This window comes from Mirounga leonina, unplaced genomic scaffold (assembly GCF_011800145.1).
Source record: "Mirounga leonina isolate KUSES-001 unplaced genomic scaffold, KU_Mleo_1.0 Mir_127, whole genome shotgun sequence".
In the NCBI taxonomy this organism is placed as follows: Eukaryota; Metazoa; Chordata; class Mammalia; order Carnivora; family Phocidae; genus Mirounga; species Mirounga leonina.
This window is the reverse complement of record NW_023270316.1, coordinates 26,455,931-26,468,926: the sequence shown is the minus strand read 5'-3', so window position 1 is coordinate 26,468,926 and position 12,996 is coordinate 26,455,931. Positions and strand designations below refer to the sequence as shown.

Here is a 12,996-nt window from a genome sequence, read left to right as displayed (position 1 = left end):
CAGAATAAGAAAGTCATAGGCTATCTCTAGACATTAATGAATAATCAATTATAATTCTTTAAAAGTAGTCTGATTCATCTGCTAGTTCACAGATGAACTATTGTTTTCCATATCGATTCACATTGTTTCAATGCAAAGTAGTAGAATAATTCATTGACTAGTGTGAAAAATAGTATATTTAATACTGTGGTAGGCTGAATAATGGCCCCCAATCTATAAAAGTAGCAAAACGTTACATTTCAATAAACTTATGACTCAGCAGTACTGACCAAAAGTTAAAAATCTGTGTGTGTATGTGTGTGTTGGCAGAGTGAAAAAATACCCCAAATTTAAAATATTTAAGGAAAAACAAAATATACTGAAATATTATTGGATTTTGCCACTGCGGTACGTACTGGGGGATACCAGTAAATGAGAAGAAGAACAGGAGTGTAAGAATAGCTCAGAATATGACTTAATATATGACTTACTGTTACACAATGTGCCATAATAGAGATAGAAAATCATTCTTATGGAAGAAGAACTGAATAGTAAATTATTTGATTAGGAAGAAGCAGTCTAGAAAACTCAGAGAAACTGATGCTATTGTAGCTATTATTATGATGTCGGAGAAATAATCTGGGGATTAAATGAAAAAATATATATATGGCAAGTCCTGAGCATCCTTGGTAATCTGATATAATATGAATATAAATTGAGAGAAATGGATCTGTTCTTCTAAGGAAGAAAAAGAGAAGTAATTTGAAGACAGATTGCAAAAAACTATGAACACTACAATAAATAATAGTAAATATAAGGGAAGTGCTGTTCTTTATTTTTATTTGTTTTATTTCTGCATTTCTGGTTATTTAACTGAAGTAAATAAATGAGTAGTTCCTCTTGTGTCATTTAACATATGAACAGTCCTCGCTTGAGATTATAAAATTGATGGTGTGAGCTTAAACCAAGCAAAGCTATTTTAAACTTCAATGGGAAGAATTACAATAGTTCCATGACCTTTAAAAACCTTTATCAAAATATTAAAAACTCTCTTATTGTTTATACACTTAGTTATACATTTACAGGGAATGAAGAAAGACTAAAGCTAATATTTACTTAGAACACGCTATATTAAAATGTTCAAAACACTGACAACTGAAGTGTTTTGTTTCTTTGGAAAAAAAAAAAAAAACCTCCTAAAAGGTAGATTGAATAGTGTTTGTTTCCCCATCTCCATTTATGATGCTTATGATATGGAACAATGAATGCCTTATTGAATTGTCATTCTTCCTTCTAAGTTTGGGTCAGCTTTTGATGTTTTATCTTTTGTGCCTTCCTGTTATGAAACACCTCCAAGAATTCTATCAACATGAAATTTACTCTCTAGTATTACTTCCTCTGGAATATTTCATCACAACCACCTTCCTCATTTATACTAAGTTCACCTTTGCTATGTCCTCTGGCTCCATATCTTGAGTCTCCCAGAGGGCAGTACCCACATTCCCATGCTCACCTATCTTCCGATCACACCCAGTTTTATTCCTGAGGGTATCACTTCTCCTTTTTCCTGCACCATCATCTTTACTGGTCTAATCTCTCTTTTGATTATCCATTTTTGTAAAATGTCCCTGCGAGAAAAGGTGGCAATACAGTTACATGCTTTTCTGTTTTTATGTGAATTAAACAACAGATGTGCAGTGACCAATATCTGACAGAGTCCGAAACAAGTCATGTGACTTGTCACTGATCATGATGTGCATCTATTATTCATGTAACAATTTGTGGATTGAGGAGCTAGCACATGTTTCTACATTACGTAATTACTCACAGTTGATATACCCAAGTAATTTTAAATTGAACACATTATTAGGAAATTGGTGTTATTTTTAGTAAACTGTAGTAACTAAAATTCAGGCATATCAGAGCCCTGCCTATATGCTAAAATAGCAATAAGATCACTGAAATATTAAATAAATGTAAAGTATAGTAAAATTCAAGGATCAGTACATAATCATTAAAGGTGTGATCTGAAATACAACACAATCTGATTTTATTAAACAAACTGATAGAAAAACAAGAAAATGGGGGCACCTAGGTGGCTTGGTCGGTTAAGCGGCTGCCTTCAGCTCAGGTCATGGTCTCAGGATCCCGGGATTGAGCCCCACATCGAACTCCTTGCTCAGCAGGGACCCTACTTCTCCCCTGCCTGCAGTCCTCCCCATCCCCCCACTTGTGCACCCTCTCATGCGTGCGCACACACTCGCTCAGTGTCAAATAAATAAATAAAATCTTAAAAACAAAACAAAATGAAACATGAAAATGGTCACCTTGGTATATACCCAGAAGAATGTTACATTTGAACTCCTAAAGCTGAGAGTGTTAGAATTACCCTGCACCCTTTCTCTCTCTGGACTGGGATGGTTGGCTCATTAGAAACTCTGCTCTATGTATTCTCACTTTGCCCAGAGTACCTTGAACTGACAGCAGAGTTACCCTTTCAGACCACCACTCTGCTTTTTGCTAGTCTCCATGTTGCATCTGAATTTGCCAGGCATTCCTACACACATCTTCAGATTCTATTCTAACCTCATCCATCCCTCCTTCTCTAGCTTATAACTCATCCATGACTCCCCATCACCTGGAGATCCAGAAGACCAAATTCTTGCTTCAACCATCAGCTGGCCCCTGGTTCCCTCTCATCCCCTCCCCCTGTTTGTTCCAGCCCTTTCAAGAGTATGGCTCATTTCCTGGACTTGCCCATCTCCATGCTTTTTGAGGTTTCCTCTCTGTGGAGCACTTTTCCTTTGTGGCCCTCCCCCTACAGCATCCCAGAGCAGGAGGCCAATTCCCTTGTTCCAACCCAGACCTCCTTGATCTTGTGGAGATCAGCACCCATGCCATGTTTGGCCTGATGTCCAGAAACCTAGGAAGATACTGTTGTCCTCAGTTGACTTGGATAGTTCATTCATTTCCCAGTCTGCTGGCCTCCCCCAGTGCTGGGAATTAACACTGGCACTCAATATTTCCATCTTCAGGGAGGGTAGGGCATAAGCAACCCACCTCCACCCCTAGACAAGATGCTACTTCCTCCTACCTCCTCTCCCCCTACAGTGCTGTCCACCCCCATCACCCCCACAGCCCTGTGTCCAGCTCTTCTGGGAGATTCCACAGAAGTGCTGAGAGAGGCTGACCCATGAGACCCCTCCTGCCAGAGAGCCTCCTGAGATACAGAAGTGATAGGGAAGCTCATGCTAAGAGGCAAAGAATTGCAAGTCCTATGTTTCTTTTTCCCATTAAGCACTGAAAATTTCACCTACAAACCTTACAAATTCATTATAATAACTAGCTGACATCTTCCTCAGCTCCCCCATCAAAACCTTAGCTCCTACTCTCCTAGGTGAAAGAGTTCAGGGAAACCACCCTGCACTTGGTTCATTCAAACACTTGGTAAAGAAAGCCAGCCAACAGAATTATCATACTATTTATTTATTTATACAAACAACAATAGTATAACCTAATTACCATAAGAGTCATGTGTACTTTAGCAACTCAGTTGAGTATGATTCTCCCCCACCCCAATAAAGGGTTGGCTTTATTTCTTCCAAAGAAACTTATCTTAAGCTTCATATTTCAAAGAATATTTAAGTCTCAAACATAAATCTTTAATAGTCTTAAGTTAAAGGTGATATATATTTTCTATTTGGGTATTTGTGATTAAATTATAATTGGAATTGGAAGATTGTAAGCAATGTCAATTGGAAGATGGTAAGCAAGATGTCAACATAAGAAAGAGCAAGCTTTAATTCCCCCCTTTTCCTTTTTACAATATGACAGAAGTGTTCAAGGGAGAATAAAAATAAAAATAAAAGGTGGAAGAGGGGTCTTAATCAGTGTTCAAAACAAAAGCACTGGGGGCTTCCATGGAGGTGGCCTGGTAGTTCACTCTCAGATCGGGGCTTTCCTAAAGCAAGGCCAGTAAGAAGAAAGGAGTCCTGGTGCCCCAGACAAAGAGCAGGGCTGGGACAAGGCAGCTGAGGCGAGGCAGCTGCATAGGGACTCCTAGGGTCAGAACCACAATAAGTCCACTAAAAGAAGAAATATTTTACTGTCAGTTTGGCAGCCAGAACCAGGTCACCACACTCTACTACTGGAGGAAGACCTCACCAGCTGAAGCTGAGTGAAGGCCCCATAATTGCCAAAGACTGCTTCAAAACAAGAAAAACCTGCCTGCAGAAATTTACTTTATTGACCAGATCAAGTCACTGCAACTGGACCAATCCCAGAGATTCGAAATTACCTGCTATGTCACGTGGAGCCCTTGCCCCACCTGTGCCTGAGAACTGGTTGCCTTTGTCAAAGACGGCCCCCACCTCAGCCTTCAGAAATTCGTCTCCCACCTGTACTTCCACGGTGTTGGAAATATCAGCAGGGGCTGAGACATATGCAGACATCCAGGATCCCAGTGGCTGTCATGATCTGCTTAGAGTTTGAGGACTGCTAGGGGAAGTTTGTGGACACCTAGGACAGGCTTTTCCAGCCCTGGGACAACATGGAGCACTATAGTAAAAGCATAAAACTAACGGCTCGGGAAGATCCTGATGCCCCTGAATGATTTAGAGAATGACTTTGGAAATCTGAAACTTGGATGACCATCAACACCTCCACCCCATCACTGGTTAGGAAGTGACTTAAGAGGGCTGTTCCTAGAGCATCTCAATGCTCCATAAACTGCTGACTCTTAGGAAAAAGTTGTGAGCGCCACAGGTATACCTGACCCTTGCCCGAGTCCAGAAAACCTTTCTTCCTCCTTCATTCTTTTTTAAGTGGATATGTGTTTTTTTTTTTAAGATTTTATTTATTTTTTTGACAGAGAGCGACATAGCGAGAGCAGGAACACAAGCAGGGGGAGTGGGAGAGGGAGAAGCAGGCTTCCTGCGGAGCAGGGAGCCCGATGCGGGGCTCGATCCCAGGACCCTAGGATGATGACCTGAGCCGAAGGCAGACGCTTAATGACTGAGCCACCCGGGCGCCCTGGATATGTATTTTTATAATTGAAAAAATAGAGATAAGTTTTAAGTCTGTAAAAAGAAAAAAAACAAAAGAATTAAGATAAAGCAAATTGTTCAAAATTCATATATGTAAATTTTTAAGATCTATGACAGACGATTGCAAAGTGAAGGGAATCACTAGGTGTGAACTCCCACCCTACAACGGCAAGAAAGTTGTGAGATGTTACATGAGGTAGAAAAAGGAAACTGTGACAGATCTCAAAGCATCAAATAAACTGTAGGGGTGAGGGTCAAAGCTGATGACTGGTCACAAGGCTGAGTGCAATTCCTGACATTTCATAATGGCTTTTAAATTCAAAGGCTGTGGCAGCAATGCTCTAAGGTCAAACGCTGGTGACACAGTCACCCCACTGTAACTCTCTATTGAGGTGCAGCATCACTTCAACATTGGGGAAAGATTCTGGAATCAGGTAAGTTCCTTGGTTCTCAGGAGGAAAGACTAGAAGAGAAGAAGAGAAAGCCAACAATACGAAAAGTGAAAATTATTCCACATGAAACCACCTTTGCTCAAGATATAACAATACTTAGATTTAGAAGTCTTCAAAATACTCAAGAAAATGTTTTAAGCAGTGAAATTAAAGCATCTGCAAATTTAGTTATGAAAATTAGAATGAAGGACTCACTCACCCGCACAGCTGGGGAAAAAGCAAGCACTGCTCTCTTTTTCAGTGTTTAAAAACTATATACAACTTCCATGAAATATATTCTGGCAATGACATTTTTAGAGTTTAGTCCTAACAATTCAAATGCTGATCATGCTCCTCCTGGAGCTTCAGAGTAAAAGGGCAAAATATTTCTGATGCGAGATGATTCATAGGGGCCTGTTGGAGGTGACTCCCTCATGTTCACCATTTCTATAAAGAGCCACAATGTTTGCAATTTGCTCTACCACACATTTATGCAAAGGTCTAGGGGAAATTGCAACAATTCTACTTGCCATAACAGGATACTAGTTCGCATCACAGAGAGCTCAGATTCCTTCAGTAAGGATGATACTTCTGAGTTTTAGATGTGGATGTCACCATTGATGGCGTGACATGGTTGGACACAACACCGTCTGTGGCTAAACCTTGGGGATAGAATCAGGTTTTGGTTCTTGATTTTTTATATTTGTCAAAACAACCATAAATTTCCTTGTTCTGTATGAAGTAAGCCCTTATATGTTACTGATATTTCCTATGCAAATATCTGTTTATAATGTTCATTGTTAATTAAGTTGAATTAAGTAAAATTATATGAATAAGAAGTCATTTATATTGGATTTTTCTTAAACCCAACTTCTCATTGATGTATTCACCTAAAAATAACAATTGATCAAATTACAATGATAAAAATATGTAGATACATTCCCTGGTTCTATTCTGCCTAGAATAGGTCATTCTACTTTTCAAAAACCATGCCATATGTAACTCCTGTTCTTTCTGTTTTAGAAGCCATCACAAGCAACTGATCAGAGTTTCTCTGACTTAATTTATATTCCCTGAAGACTATCTTCTGGCTGAGATTAAATCAGGTATCCCTTCTGAACAATTATTTCTGTCACCCACCATTTATTATTTCTAAAAACAGGTATATGAATAGGACACCAGTATTAACTAATATAGTTAACTGAGAGAGACAGATTAGAAAGAGAATATTTCATCATTATTTACTGTACCACATATAAAGTGGGTAACAAACATTTAAAAAAAATAAAGATCTTTTAGCGTATATTAAAGATTTTATTTATTTATTTGACAGAGAGAGACACAGTGAGAGAGGGAACACAAGCAGGGGGAAGTGGGAGAGGGAGAAGCAGGCTTCCCGCGGAGCAAGGAGCCCGATGTGGGGCTCGATCCCAGGGCCCTGGAATCATGACCTGAGCCGAAGGCAGATGCTTAATAACTGAGCCACCCAGGAGCCCCAGATCTTTTAGCATTATATTAAACTTCTTGCAAAATATCAATAATTACTTTCAAAATCATATTTAAAAATATTCACTATTATTAAAGAAAATGCACAATTCTTATAAGTAATATTTCTCATAAAATTTAATAATTTAAACCCAAGCAAAATAAGAGTTAAATAACTGAGAAGATATAAATGGCTCTAATCAGAAGTAGTGGGCAGTAAGGTTGCTAATTCTTTCAACTTATTATTATATTTGTAGTATTTTTCAATCTTTATTATAATGGAATGTTTTGGGGAACTGAAAAAAAACTAACTGTGAGTTTATCTGGAAGAGTAAATAATTAAAAATAAGGTTTATTTTTTTGAAACATAATGAAAGAGGACATTTTAGGTTAAGTAGTAAACTGTATTTAAGACTATAATATTTAGAATACATAGTATGCATTTATGTATAAATAAATTAAATCAAACAAGTGACTCCCAAAAAGTATTAATATGTGTATGTATATATAATTTATAATTTAATGATTATAATAAAATCATTCAAGAGCTTTTGAAAAAAATTAAAAGTAAGAATATTATTGGTGACCTGAAATCAATAGTAGAGAATGAGAGCAGGGTTCAGTAGAGCAAATTTAGTCAGTAAATAAATACACAGAAACATTTGACACTGAATTAAAAAGTAGAAAATACACATGAAATAGCATTTCACCAACCAAAATTACAAAGTTTCAAAAAGATGATTCCAAATATCAATGGTTTCAATGTATGTTTTAACAGTGAATGTAAATATAGATTAATACAAAAATTGTAATAGATAGACAAATCAGATTCTGCCAAACCCAACCCTCCTGCAGAATGGACTGTAAACTCTGGACAAAATACAAATAAATGATGTTTTGAAGGCACTAAAAAATAAACAAAAATAGGCAGACTCTGGTGACAACATTTGGTACAAATTTGATAAGGTTTGGATATCTCTATTTTCATAGCTTTTACCCTGAGGTTAGGCCCAAGATGCCAACATGAGGGGCAGGTTAAACTCTGACACACACACATGCACACACACACACACACACACACACACCCCACACGGGTGGGAGGGTGGAGAGAGAGGGACACAGAGACAGAGAAAACTTCTGTCTTTCTCTGTTGAAGAACTAAAAATCAGGATTCAGGGCAACCACAGTCATTGGAACATTAGTGGAAAATCCTCCAAGTCAGTGGGAATCCTAAAATCTGTATGCAAATTCTGCCCAAATCTTTGGGCTATATCCTGAATCACACATACTTTCATCAATCCAGCTAGACAAAAAAGAGCTGAATAAAGGTTTGAGCAGCCACACAAGAGACAGATTTAGCAATTGATTTCAACCCTGTTGATTGCTTAATAATGGAAACCATAATTTTCAGAAGAGTAACGCCAAATCTAGAGTCTTCACAATATAACATTCACAATATCTAGGATAGAATCAAAATTATTCAATATAACAAAAAAGGAAGACAAATATTACTTTCTCAAAAGAAAAGAATTAACAGAGAATAACCCCAAATGACCAGATGTTAAAATTAGCAAAGATGAATTTTAAGATCGATATCACTACGATGGTCAATAACATAAAAGAAACATACTTCCAGTGATAGAAAAGGTCTACAGGTAAATGATAAAAAAATGAAAATACCAAAACTTAAAGAATACACAAGGAATTTAAAAAAACCCTATTCATTTAAATAATTTTATTTAGCATGGTGTTCCAGGGAACTTGAATAGACCCAGTGACCAGAACAGATCCAGTGAAATTGAAAATAAGTGAACTAAAATTATCTAATCTGAAGAAGATAAAAACAATGACTTAAATGAAATCTAATCTTTGGGAAAGCATGTAAAGAATTCATATATGTGTAATTGAAGTCCCAGGCAAGAGGAGAGTAATAATGGGACAGGAAAAATATTTAAGGAAATGGTGACCAAAATCATCCAAAATTTGGTGAAGGATATAAATTTTCAGAATCAAGAAGTTCATCAAAACCTAAGGAGTATGAATAAATGTCAACTATGTCCTGGCACAAAAATTGGAACAATTTTTAATTAAAAACAGAGAAAGATAAAATCTTGAAAACTCAAGGAGAAAATACTATAATACATAGAGGGGAAGACAAATTTATATTGCCAATGAATTTTTATCAAAAACTGTGGAGACAAGGAGATATTGGACTGAACTCCTTAAAGTGCTGAGAGAAAAAAACTGTCAACCCAGAGGTCAATATCCAGCAAAAATATTCTTCAAAGATAAAGTGAAATAAATAATTCTTAGATAAGCACAAGTTTAGAGTTGTTACTAGATTTCCAGGAAGATATTAAGTCTGTGGAAAGAAATGGAGTTCATCAGAAATGAGAGCTATCTGGATAAATATAAAAGACAAAATTTTTCTCATTTCTTTAAAATAAAAAGGAACATTTAAAATAAAAAGTATAACAGTTTCTTATGGGGTTTCTGATGTATGTAGATATGTTACATAAGGTAACTATAACATGAAATATAAATGGGGCTTAGTTAATGGATCCAGAGAGTTACACGATTTTATGTATTTTATGTATTATGTCACAATATTAACTCTAAGCAGGCTGTGAACAATTAAAGATGATTTTTGTAATCCCTATTTGGTCACACACACACACACACACACACGCACCCCAAATAGCTGTAACATAAAAGCCAATGGATAAAATGGAATGTTAAAGTTATTCAGATCACTTGGAAAACATATAGTAATAAATTTTGACATATTTTCAAATTCTTATTTGTGAACCACCTAGTGATTGCCACTTATATAGTAATTATATAGCAAAACTTCATTTTTACAGAAACACTGATGAAAACACTGACAATGTTTGTTTGACCATATCATTTTATATTTACTCAAGTCTTACATCTTAAAATGGTATATACTTTATTGTGGGGATTATTACTATTTTATTTTACAAATGTCCCTGCAGTTGTAAAGACTGTCTTTTAGTTATTCAGTCCTCTTCTTTTTTCTCTCATAAACATAAACACTCATAAGGCTTCTGATTTTCCTTCAGTGTTCTTTGCAATAATGTTACTGCATTTCTATCTCAAATAGCATTTACCAGTACTACACAGTGTGCTCAAGAGATTGGTTAGGAAAACAGATTATAGCAACCTTCGGGTACTGCAGGTTAAGTGATTTGACCTTGGTCACAAGAAAGATAAATGACAGTACTAAGAACAGTATCTGGCTAACATAAGGAGCTTATTTTAAATCTATTCTTCCATGTTAGTTTCTAAATCAGAGTTTTTGCTTTACAAAGTAGACGGAAAAAAGCAAAGGAGTAACTTGAATTAAAATTTTCATTAATTCAATTCTGTTGTCTTATATACTTCAATTTTCCAAAATGATATAGTTCTTTTGCATTAATGAAATAAAATGGATTCTGGACAATGTCATTCAACAAGTGTTTATCCAGGTGGATGACTGAGAAACAATTATTTGAGAACCACACTAGATTAAGCCCCTTGATTGAAAGAGTCTGAAAATTTGGTCAAGAAGCAATGCTCAATATTCTCTGGCTCTCAAAAGAAAAGATCAGCTAGCGTAGTATTCCTTATGAGTCTTTTTATTCATTCATTCATTCATTCATTCATTCATTCATTCATTCAGTTATTCATTCTAATGAGATACACTTTAAATTAAAAATTTGATTTCTGGAAATGAGCTGAGATGAATACATTTTCAGAATCACAGAGAAGAGACTATTTGCTGGCCTGGAAGTAAGAAAAAAATGAGGATAAATTGTGTTGTAGTCACTATTACAAATACTGACTACATTCTTCCTTCAAGGTGTGTTTTCTAGAATCCACCTTGTGATCCAGGGCACATTTACCTGGGATAAATCACACTCACCTCCATAGTCTGTCTCAAGGGGTGATTAAAAAAGAGTGATTAATGTCTAAGAAAATTTCAGAAACTTTATTTTTATGTAAACATATTAGAATGTAATCATAAGTAAGGAAATAATTTCTAGACATTTTCTAAATATATAATTTTCATTTTACTCTAATAATGCATCATTGGTCTGTGCTGTTTCACAGTGCATGCTTTATACTTCCCATGACAGAGGCCAAGGGGATCTGTAAATAATTTTACTGTCTTATCCAGAGAATAGAAACATGACCTAGACAGGGCCAGGCAAGGCTTTCCCAAAGCAAGTGAGGCAAAGGTAAAGGGATGCTTAGGTTTTCACTTGTGCAAACAGTATTAATGATGTCCTGAAGTTAAGGTGGTATGTTGGCCAGGTTGTTTCTGTTTCTTGTTCCTTTATCCTACCTTGTTTCCATGGTTTCTGCCCAATTCACTTGCCTGATTCTCTAACTTATTTTGAGTGTTCCAATAAATTCTATTTCTGCTTAAGATAGCCACAGTGAGCTTTTATGTCTTGCAGTCAAGAACTTTGATGACGACAACAACAACAATAAATCTTTACTATATAACTAAGTATGGACTTTAGACTTTTCCGTAACATCTGTGGATTTTAAAATGGTGTGTATAGCCTTTATTTTTCCCCAAAACCTTATTACTGTTTCTGAGTCATTCGGGCTAACCTTTATCTGTCAACTTACGTTTTAATTTCTGTTTTGTGAAACAGAGAAGCATACATTTGTTGTTTCCATGATCAACCTTTAAGTAGTTGGGCCTTTTAGCTTCCTAATGTAGCACAAAATAAGATAGAGATGTGGATATGTATTATTGTGTTAATGCCTTGAGTGCCAGATGGTAAAAAAGAGACACTTTCTGCAAAAGCCAAAGGACTGAATAGTAAGAACTACACAGAAGATAGAGAAAACTCCTCAATTATTTCCGCATTTCTGAATCCCCTTCCAATTTCAGCTTGATTAAAGCACACAGCAACTGTTGCTATCACAGGGGAATAGATTTGTTACTGTGTTGTTTACCATAATATATATATTTTTAAAGTATGCTCCATGGACAGCATGGAGCCCAGTGCAGGGTTTGAACTCACAACCCTGAGATCATGACGTGATCTAGAAAGAGTTCAGATGCTTAACTGACTGAGCCACCCAGGTGCCCCCTGTGATGTTTACCCTTAATTAGAAGAGTTGTATTCTTAGAGATTTCCTCCTAACTTTATCGTGTGAGCTATTTTTTTACTGGTTATATTAAACTCTACATCTTAACTTCAGATTTATCATTTGATTCCCTGTCTAACATCCAAAAATCAGAAACAAAAAATTCTTTAAAAAAGAGTTTATAAATTATCAACTATAGTTTGATTAAAAGCACAAGAAAGTGCTGCATGAGAATAGATCTTGTTTATTATGTAATTGCAGGAAGGAGCCTGAGAGTATGAGTAAACAAAACAATTTTGTATTAGTTTACTGTGACAGATTCAAGGACTTGATTAAAAAGCAACTAATTTCAATTTGAAACCAAATTCAACACACATCAGGCAGAAAACAGTCAACATTGTAGAGGTAGGAAAGGAAAACATATCAATGCCATTTTAGAGACAATTTTTCAAGTAATGCCATTGCTTCCTTAGAACTTCCTTATCTACATGTGTTTATTAAGGAGGATGCTAAAAATCAAGACAAATATATTACTGATAAAGATGGATGTTTTTGTTACAGGAGGACAATTTGTGGACAAAACAAAAATTGAAAATGGAATCTCTCCTTCATGAATTTCCTCCTAAAATAAAACTCTACATTATTAACAAAGTAGCACATATTTTGGAGGGTTCCTAGTAATAGTGTTTGCTTTAAGTGCAATGCAATATGTATATTCTAGGAGATGTTTAACAGAAAGATAATTCTTGTAAACTTGTAATTATACTTCATCTTTATGAAAAATTTGAACTTAAATAAGTATTTAAATATTTGTCTATATTTAATGTTGTCTGTATATTTTAATTGCTTTGATTGTTTTTTAAAATATAAGCTGGAAAGCTGACATATTTGATTATTGAAATAAATTTCCAAAATATTAAATAATCATTAAGTACTATTAATAATTA

The 12,996-nt window shown here is 35.7% G+C and overlaps 1 pseudogene; it reads left to right on the top strand.

Moving 5' to 3' along the window:
* Positions 1–3,727: 3,727 nt before the first annotated feature.
* On the top strand, positions 3,728–4,628 carry LOC118009652 (annotated as a pseudogene).
* The last annotated feature ends 8,368 nt before the right edge of the window (positions 4,629–12,996 follow it).